This window comes from Drosophila gunungcola (genome assembly GCF_025200985.1).
Source record: "Drosophila gunungcola strain Sukarami chromosome 3L unlocalized genomic scaffold, Dgunungcola_SK_2 000002F, whole genome shotgun sequence".
NCBI lineage: Eukaryota > Metazoa > Arthropoda > Insecta > Diptera > Drosophilidae > Drosophila > Drosophila gunungcola.
The window spans coordinates 3,299,344-3,307,057 of NW_026453178.1; the positions used below are offsets into that span (position 1 = coordinate 3,299,344).

The window sequence follows — 7,714 nt, forward strand, 5'->3', positions numbered from 1 at the left end:
TTCCGAAAATATTTAAACACATTAATTTAGTTGTTAAACAAATATGAATCGAGAGACCATTTATGAACACTGCATTCCTGATTGGCCTGCAGTCGAATTGCCTTTTGGCTCCCGTGAAGGCCGTTTTTATAGATCCGACTCAATACGAGTAGCGTAATCTGGGCTATTGAATGGGAAAAAACCAGTAGCACACAAAAGCGCTACCCGAATTTTAAGCTGACATCTGTTTTTATGGAGTAGATTATTAATTCACGCGTACAGCGCTTTGTTGGCTGCATTGTGGCGTCGGACAAAAGCCTTACTCAAAAGTATCAAATCCATATTGTCAGCGCCGTTAAGACTCAATAGTCATTGGAAATTGGAACGGATTTCGGTTGTCAGCTTAAATCAATCGTGTATCTTCTTATAGTTTTAGAGGCGGAATGATTTAATTATTGTAGAGCGGTGAGCATAATTTCCATCACAAAAAAACAAACTTTCTTCTCAACAAATTGTTTATTCTCAACCAGCTTAGGGAAATTCCAATGTTATTGGTTGTGTCTCCATTTGGACCCCGCATCTTTAATCGGTTTACAGCATTCTCAAAGCCCAGATCAATGGGCAGAGTATATATACCCACGTTTTTATTGAGAAACTGTCGACATTCGAAAAGTCACGGCCTTTATGCTTGGCCAGCTTAAGCGTGTTTTCTATTGTTTACCTAAATTTGTTTAAACTTACACTTACTCTGGGGAACGGAATGCTGATCTTATAGAAATAAGTAAGTATTCCGAACAAGGTTTAATAACTATGTTTGGATAATGAAAATGCAGTTCTTAAATATTGTTTGCAGAACTTGTATAAAATTATAGGTGTCTGCCTGAAGTCTCACCTGAACGATGATGTTTTCCAAACCTGAGCGAAATCCACAATTATGCTAATTTCAGCAGACACACTTAACATAAGAACATGTGTTTCGAGCATTTAGCACATTGCCTTTTTACCTTTGCGCACTACCATGATATCTGACCGAAGATTCTCGGCCTGATCCCAGAAAGAGCTGAGCTGGCAAACAAATAAAATGATAATAACATGTTATTATGCAGACAACGATCACACTGGAAAGTAAAACAATGATGGGACTAAAACAGAGTGCAGCAGACGGTTGTTCGGACTTTTTCCAGTCGATAGGTGATGTGCAGCTTTCGCGAAGAAGTAAAACCCACATTTCCGTATTTAACCATGTGGAACTGCGATCCCAAAACATGTCCAGGTCTCTCAACCAAAGACAGTTCATTGTTTTTCGAAATTAAATTTGCCAACATCTCTCAATCAAACGTGGATGTGTATGTTTTGCACCGAAAGGAAGAGTGATAAATAAATTGGCCAACCAAATTGCACGAATAACTAATTTTAGGTCGGCAAAAACAATTAGCTTGAACTGTTGAGATGATTTATTCCTTTCGGAGGCGCATAACTACAAAGTAGTTTTTATCAGGAAATCCCATTTGTTTTACACAACGGGGGAACGAGTATGTCACCTTTGCGGCATGGTAATTATAATGCACTCTTTCAACAATTATTTCGTTAATGCTGTCACAAATATTGTGACACGTGGCCATATCCCAACACTTCAGCGGCCTTCCCTTTGATTTAAACTGTATTTTTGCAGCAAATTAAGAGATCAAAGCGTTTCCTGACATATGCAAGCCGACTCTTATTTACCTCAGATACATTCACACATCTGTAGCTAAAGTGTGTTCTATATACACAAAATATGAAATGCACACTGAAAATAGTTTCAGTTTTAAAGGATTCAAAGCTACTTATTTAATAAGAAATATATTAATTTAATACCAAAATCTCATATTTAAGAATACTACAAATTAGTGAAAAACACCAACACCGAAATGCATTTCTTAAGGTGCTTCAAATTTTTAAAGAAATAAAAAATTTCACAATTTTCATTCCTTAAAATATTTGGGTTTTCGGATTTATTACTAATGTAAAGCTTTACAACCTTTTAAAATATTAGGTTGAAAATATTTATTTTCAGATTTTATAGTAATTTCAACTGTTGATACAAATTATTTTTTCGACTGCATGGGATAAGCAGGACAACATTTTGTCAGAAAATTGACAAACCGCTCCCACAGTACCGCCTCCGCTGGAGAAGTGCAACCGGGATTTGGATACCAGCTCGGGGGAGGAGATCGCCTGATCGTCTGAACAACATGAGCTCTTGTTTACTCGCATGTGGGTGGAGTGCCAGTGCCTGGTGGTTTGGTTTGGTTTGGGCTCTGATGGTGATTGTGGTGCTGATGGTACTCGTAGTCGTACTCGTTCCAGTGGTTCCCGCTAGCAAGGAGTCCAGGTTCATTCAACGACTGCCACATTTCAATGGCAACCGAGATCGCTGTCGCAGATACGACAATTCGGATGTTCCTTATTGCATGTCGTGATTGCGTCAGCTTGTCTTCAGTTGTGCCTCATGTTGCTCCTCCGGCCAATGCGAAAAATTAAGCGGCAACCAATCATTGTTGTGTATGATGCTCGAGCGAATGTTCAAATTGAAAAGTTGTAAATTATCGTGCACCACCATCGAAATCGGTTTATTCCAATTAAATTTAAGTCCTATGCGGTGACAGTCCATCGTGACCCTTTGAAGCCCACCTTTTCCTGGTTGACTTCACACTAAGAGTTAAGTTTTATTCAAGATTTCTTTGTAATAGCTAATTTTTATTTTTTGTAAATTAAGCAAAGCCCTAATGCTTCTTCCTTATGGTATTTTTACACTCTTTTATAACATTTTAACACGCTTTTATTTTATTTTTACACTTTTAATAATAATTTTTACACTTCTAAAATATTTCTCAAGAAAATTGTTTTTTCAAAATCACAAAACCTCTAATTTTAAAGAACTTTTTCAAATTTGCAAAGATTGATATTAAAGCCAGCACACAGTAAGCAATACCATAATGTTCAGGATAGTCACAGTGCTTCTATTTAAACTTTTTATTTAAAAGCCTGCACTAATAGTAATAATACTATCTTGTTAAGCTAATTTACTTTGCTGTAAGCCCTAAATATACATTTTGTTGCTCTTGCAGTGCCAAATAACAATCTCTTGCTGATTCGTTTGTATTTAAAGTTAATTGAAAGACACCTTTTGTGGCCAGCACATTTGATTAGGCCATGTTCGGATGAACACTTTGGAGCACATGGACGCGATAGTTGGGATAGCAAATTGTTTTACGCTCAAATAAGTGGTACATGCGGCTACAAGTTCCTCATGGGGATTTGAGCTGTTGTCAGCGTGATCGCGCCACATGAACACGATGGTTCTGTTGATGTGGATGATCTTAATCAGTATCACAGAAGGCATCCTCTGGCCTCGCTAAGTGGATGCATACCCATATCATCGCATTGTCGTTCTCGGATCGGGGTTTTATTTTGTGGGCATTCGAGGGGCAATCGGTGGGCAATCGGGGGAATCCAAGGGATCCGTCGAGGTGTGCGTCAGATGCTTAATTTAAATTACCCGAGGGGCGGGACAAGCGATCTGCGATCTGCGATCTGTGAGCAGCACAGCACAGCACAGCACAGCACAGCATGAGTAGCTGCGATTTGACACCTCGACTGACAGCTGGAATTGGGGAAAATTATTGAGCGCACTCGAACACAAGGGGCGCCCATTAGATGACTCGCCCGTAAAAACAGAGCGTCCCTGTGTTAAAGACCTGTGTCTTGTCTTGGCACAGTTGGAAGTAGGAACTTGGAAGTTGGAACTTGGAGAAGGAGAGCCCCAATACGCAGTCCGCAGACCACTAATTTATTCCACATAAATTAGGCGTATAATTAAAATGTTTATATTGCAGGCTGCAACGCTAGCTAGCTGCTAACTGCTTCCACAAAGAGATAATCAAATATTTTGTAACTCAATCCGCCCATCATTTCAAGGCGGGAGTACCACATCTCAATTGCCTGAAACTCAAGCTTTTTAATTATTATTATGCGAACACACACACATTCACACACACACACACACACAGTCGTTTTGGCTTTTATAAATATCTCGTTAATCGGCAAACGGAGGTTTTTTCGTTCGTTGGTCCATCAGCAAGTACATACATATATAACCATTAATAATTTTGGAATCATGTCTTTTGTCGCCAAAACATTTACCGCATCGAAATGAACATAAAACTGTCATATATTTGATGACTTTATATTTATGAAGGCCAAAAATGTTGATCGCCAGAAAAACCAGTTGTCTTTACGATTCCGAATTATGATGAATTCATATTCCCTGCGACGAGGACGAGAACGAGGAGTCCCAGAAAATATGAACGTCGGACTGTCGGGAACACACAGGCGGTACGTGCTTTACATTTGAAATGATGTCAAGTCAGGCGCACTAATTGATCGCTTTCGAGCGTGGAATCCTTGGTCTGAGTTCGAAGATCGAGTCGGGAATCGCGATGTTTGGACCTGTGCCCATGTCCCATGTCCCTTGTCAAAGAACTAGATTACCGCGTCCTGCTGTCCAAAGATGCGAACATCCAAACATCCCGACTTTTGTCCACCGATTGCCCATCACTGCCTGTCCGGGAGTAATTTTTGACGGTCCGCGCTCCACATTTTCCGATACTCCATCCCATTCCCATTCTTATTCCCATTCACTTAAGATTTATTAATTTATGTTACTTTCGGTCTGGTCCTCTTAAGCCTCCTCATGCTCATAATAACGATGTCGCTGGCGGGACAGAAAGTCAACACACACAGGAAAAAAAAAACAAACAAAATATGAACAATAAAACACGAGTAGAAACATCCAAAGTCGAGCGTATGAGAATATTTATTGTCTTCCACCAAAGTACAACTTGTACAAATGTATATGAATTCCATTGTTTTAAATTATAAACGAGTTCCTCTAAATGAATTGGTATAAATATGAGCATCTGACAGAATGGCTTGTTAATGCTTGTTGGGGGGCAAAAAAAAAAATACAGACCATTAAGTATCTTTATCTTGCCTGGAAAATCTCAGTTTGTCTCTTTAATAAAGAAAAATGATCCTATTAAATTCTAATGGCATCTGCTTGCTTAATTCTGTTTCTTTTTTGCAAACATTATTAAAAAAAAAATTGATTTATAAACATGTCTTTTGGATTGGAAAATATAATATTTTAAGAGGTAAGAAAGATATCCTGTTTAATTAAAAAATGGTACATTTTAAATAGAAAATGTATGTTTTGAAAACACCACCTAAGCACGATCAGAAAATACTTTTACCGGGCAAAGAAACACAAATCACAGCCTGTTCAAAAAAGAAAAAAAATATGACATGCGGCAAACGTTTTCGCTGAGCACTCAAATTGATAGGGTAATGTCAACACCGCTGTTGTCGTTGCTTACCGCTTACCGCTCACCTGTACCGCTCACCGCTGGATGGGCTAGGACGTCTCTGGTTTCCAGTCTGGCCCTGGTCCCGTTCGCTGTCGCCGAAATCCGAGATTGCTGACCAGCGGATTTGGCCTTCTGCTTTCAGCTGTTGGCTTACACCGAATTCCGGTACATTTTCTCGGAACACATTTTTCCCAAGCATTTTTGCAAAACGCTACACGCGGACTCTCCCCTCTCAAATTATTTATACATTTTATACTGTTTCGGAATACCTCAATTTGGGCGAATAATAATGCTATCAGGTGGAATAAAATATGGACGTCTTACAGCAGTAATATTATTGCTTCCTGCAGGAATTGAATTTGTGATGAGGCTAGGAGGTGTTAAAGTGCGGTAAACGCGGGAGAACATGCCCAGAATTCGAAAGTACAATGCACGGGATGATGATCAATAATGCGCATTGTGTGAATGGGTTTCACACAACCCCATCACCATCAACATCATCATACTAGGTATATGTATGAGTGGAGTTCTTGAGAAAGTGCGAGAGGCACTTATGATTACTTTGATTATGCTGGGCCCTAGCCATTTGTAGCACGTGCTGCTGTCACAATCAATTTTATTCCCCTTTCTCCGGCGTGCTGTAAAGTTTTAACACTGTTCTACATTGATTACGAAAACAGTGGATGGGTGGTGGCAGCTTCTTAACCCCAGAGCAACACACATAGGCATGCACGGCGAAAAAAATATATTATAAAGCTTACAATTACTTATTTGATTTGATTTTCTTTAGTAATTATAATAGATATTTTGTACTATCTAGAATTTTTAAATTAATATTCTATGCAACTTTTAACCTTTTTTTTATACAAATCTTTTAATTATATATATACAACTATTCAAAATTGCTTTAAAAAAATTATAAAAAATGTATTACTGTAATATCAAAAGAATATTGTTGTTTGATCCTTAATTTTAACATGTATAAAAAGAAAAAATGGAATTTTACATTTCTTTTACATTTTAAAGCTTACTCATAAAACCAGAATCTCCAAGAAAAGGGAATAAATGTTTTGGGAAGTGACCGGAAAGCTGAGAAAAAATTTTAATTTCTATAAATAAGAAATATAGTGTTATAATATTTGTTTCCTTAAGCATTTTTCCAGTGTAAAGCAAACTAAACGCATACACTTGTGCAGATGTGTAAAGGATTGTTTGAATCGTTGTAGCCACGCTTTCGGGGAAATGTCGAAGCGAAACAATCTGCTACATTGTGTAAAATGTTCAGACAACCGCCATCCGCTGCTTGCGTCAGGGAAATCTACGGAACACGCCCCTCAAAAGCGCTCCAAACAGCCAAACAACCAAACAGCCAAACAGGCAAACATCCAAACATTGTCGTGTCGTCGACAATAACAGAAAACGGCGACTGAAACAGCAAGCGAACAATGTCGAACAAAGCGAAAGGCCCGCAACTGGAGGCCCAGAAATAAATGGCTTAAAACTGTAATGATTATTGACGCTCTTTATGTTTTAATAATGTGTCAGAGAAATATATTTTAAGGGTTAAATGGCCCACCCACGTCACAAGCACTCGTCGCGTTTTGTGCAATAAAACTTTGAAATTCGTTTTAAAATGTCGCCGGCTGCTTAAATTTATGGCATCCATTCTCTGGCAACAGGCGCCGAATACATTTTAAAAGTACACTGTTAATATGTCTGAATAACAACCATCCCCCAAAAAAAGGGTTAAGGCCATATTTTCCAAAAACCCTTCAATCACCTTCCAAAAATTTCACTTTTCATGGACATTAATGGGGCGTTAATAAAGTCGTTACCCGTTTTGAAATTTGTGAAGCGTAGTAGAGAAATATATTCATCTCTTATGGTTGGTCATCAGCTTGACCACTAATGTGGGACCCTTATTAGTGGCTAATTGAATTTCATGGTCTGTACGGTGGGTTTCCCTTTACTTTGGTGAATAATCCTTCTTAATGTGCCACAAACATAGTATTCATATTGTTAAGTAATTTATAAGATAATTCATTAATTTTTATACCTTATAATTTGTCACAAGCAAAATGAAACACTTATTTTTAAGAACGGCTATTCATATTATACTATCAACTATTTCAGAAATTAAAAGGTCTTTTGATTTATTTTTCAGCACCCATCAATTCAACCAATTATCCTTAACTTTTAAAACTGTGTTGATAAAATCATTACCATTTTACCCAATATATTTAGCTATTAAACTTGACCACCAAAGTGTTGTCCTTTATTAGCGGCTAATAAAATTTCACGCACAATCCTGTGGCCTGCCATTTGTT

At 38.0% G+C, this 7,714-nt stretch overlaps 1 long non-coding RNA gene across 2 annotated transcripts; it reads left to right on the top strand.

Annotated features, from left to right (window-relative positions):
* The first annotated feature begins 269 nt into the window (after nt 1-269).
* On the top strand, nt 270-1,770 carry LOC128257437 (uncharacterized). 2 transcript variants are annotated; one of them, XR_008267869.1, is made up of 3 exons: nt 270-444; nt 510-760; nt 813-1,770. It is a non-coding gene; the product is annotated as an uncharacterized LOC128257437 (long non-coding RNA). The 2 variants fall into 2 exon arrangements; XR_008267868.1 differs by having other exon boundaries at nt 833-1,737.
* Nucleotides 1,771-7,714: the final 5,944 nt, after the last annotated feature.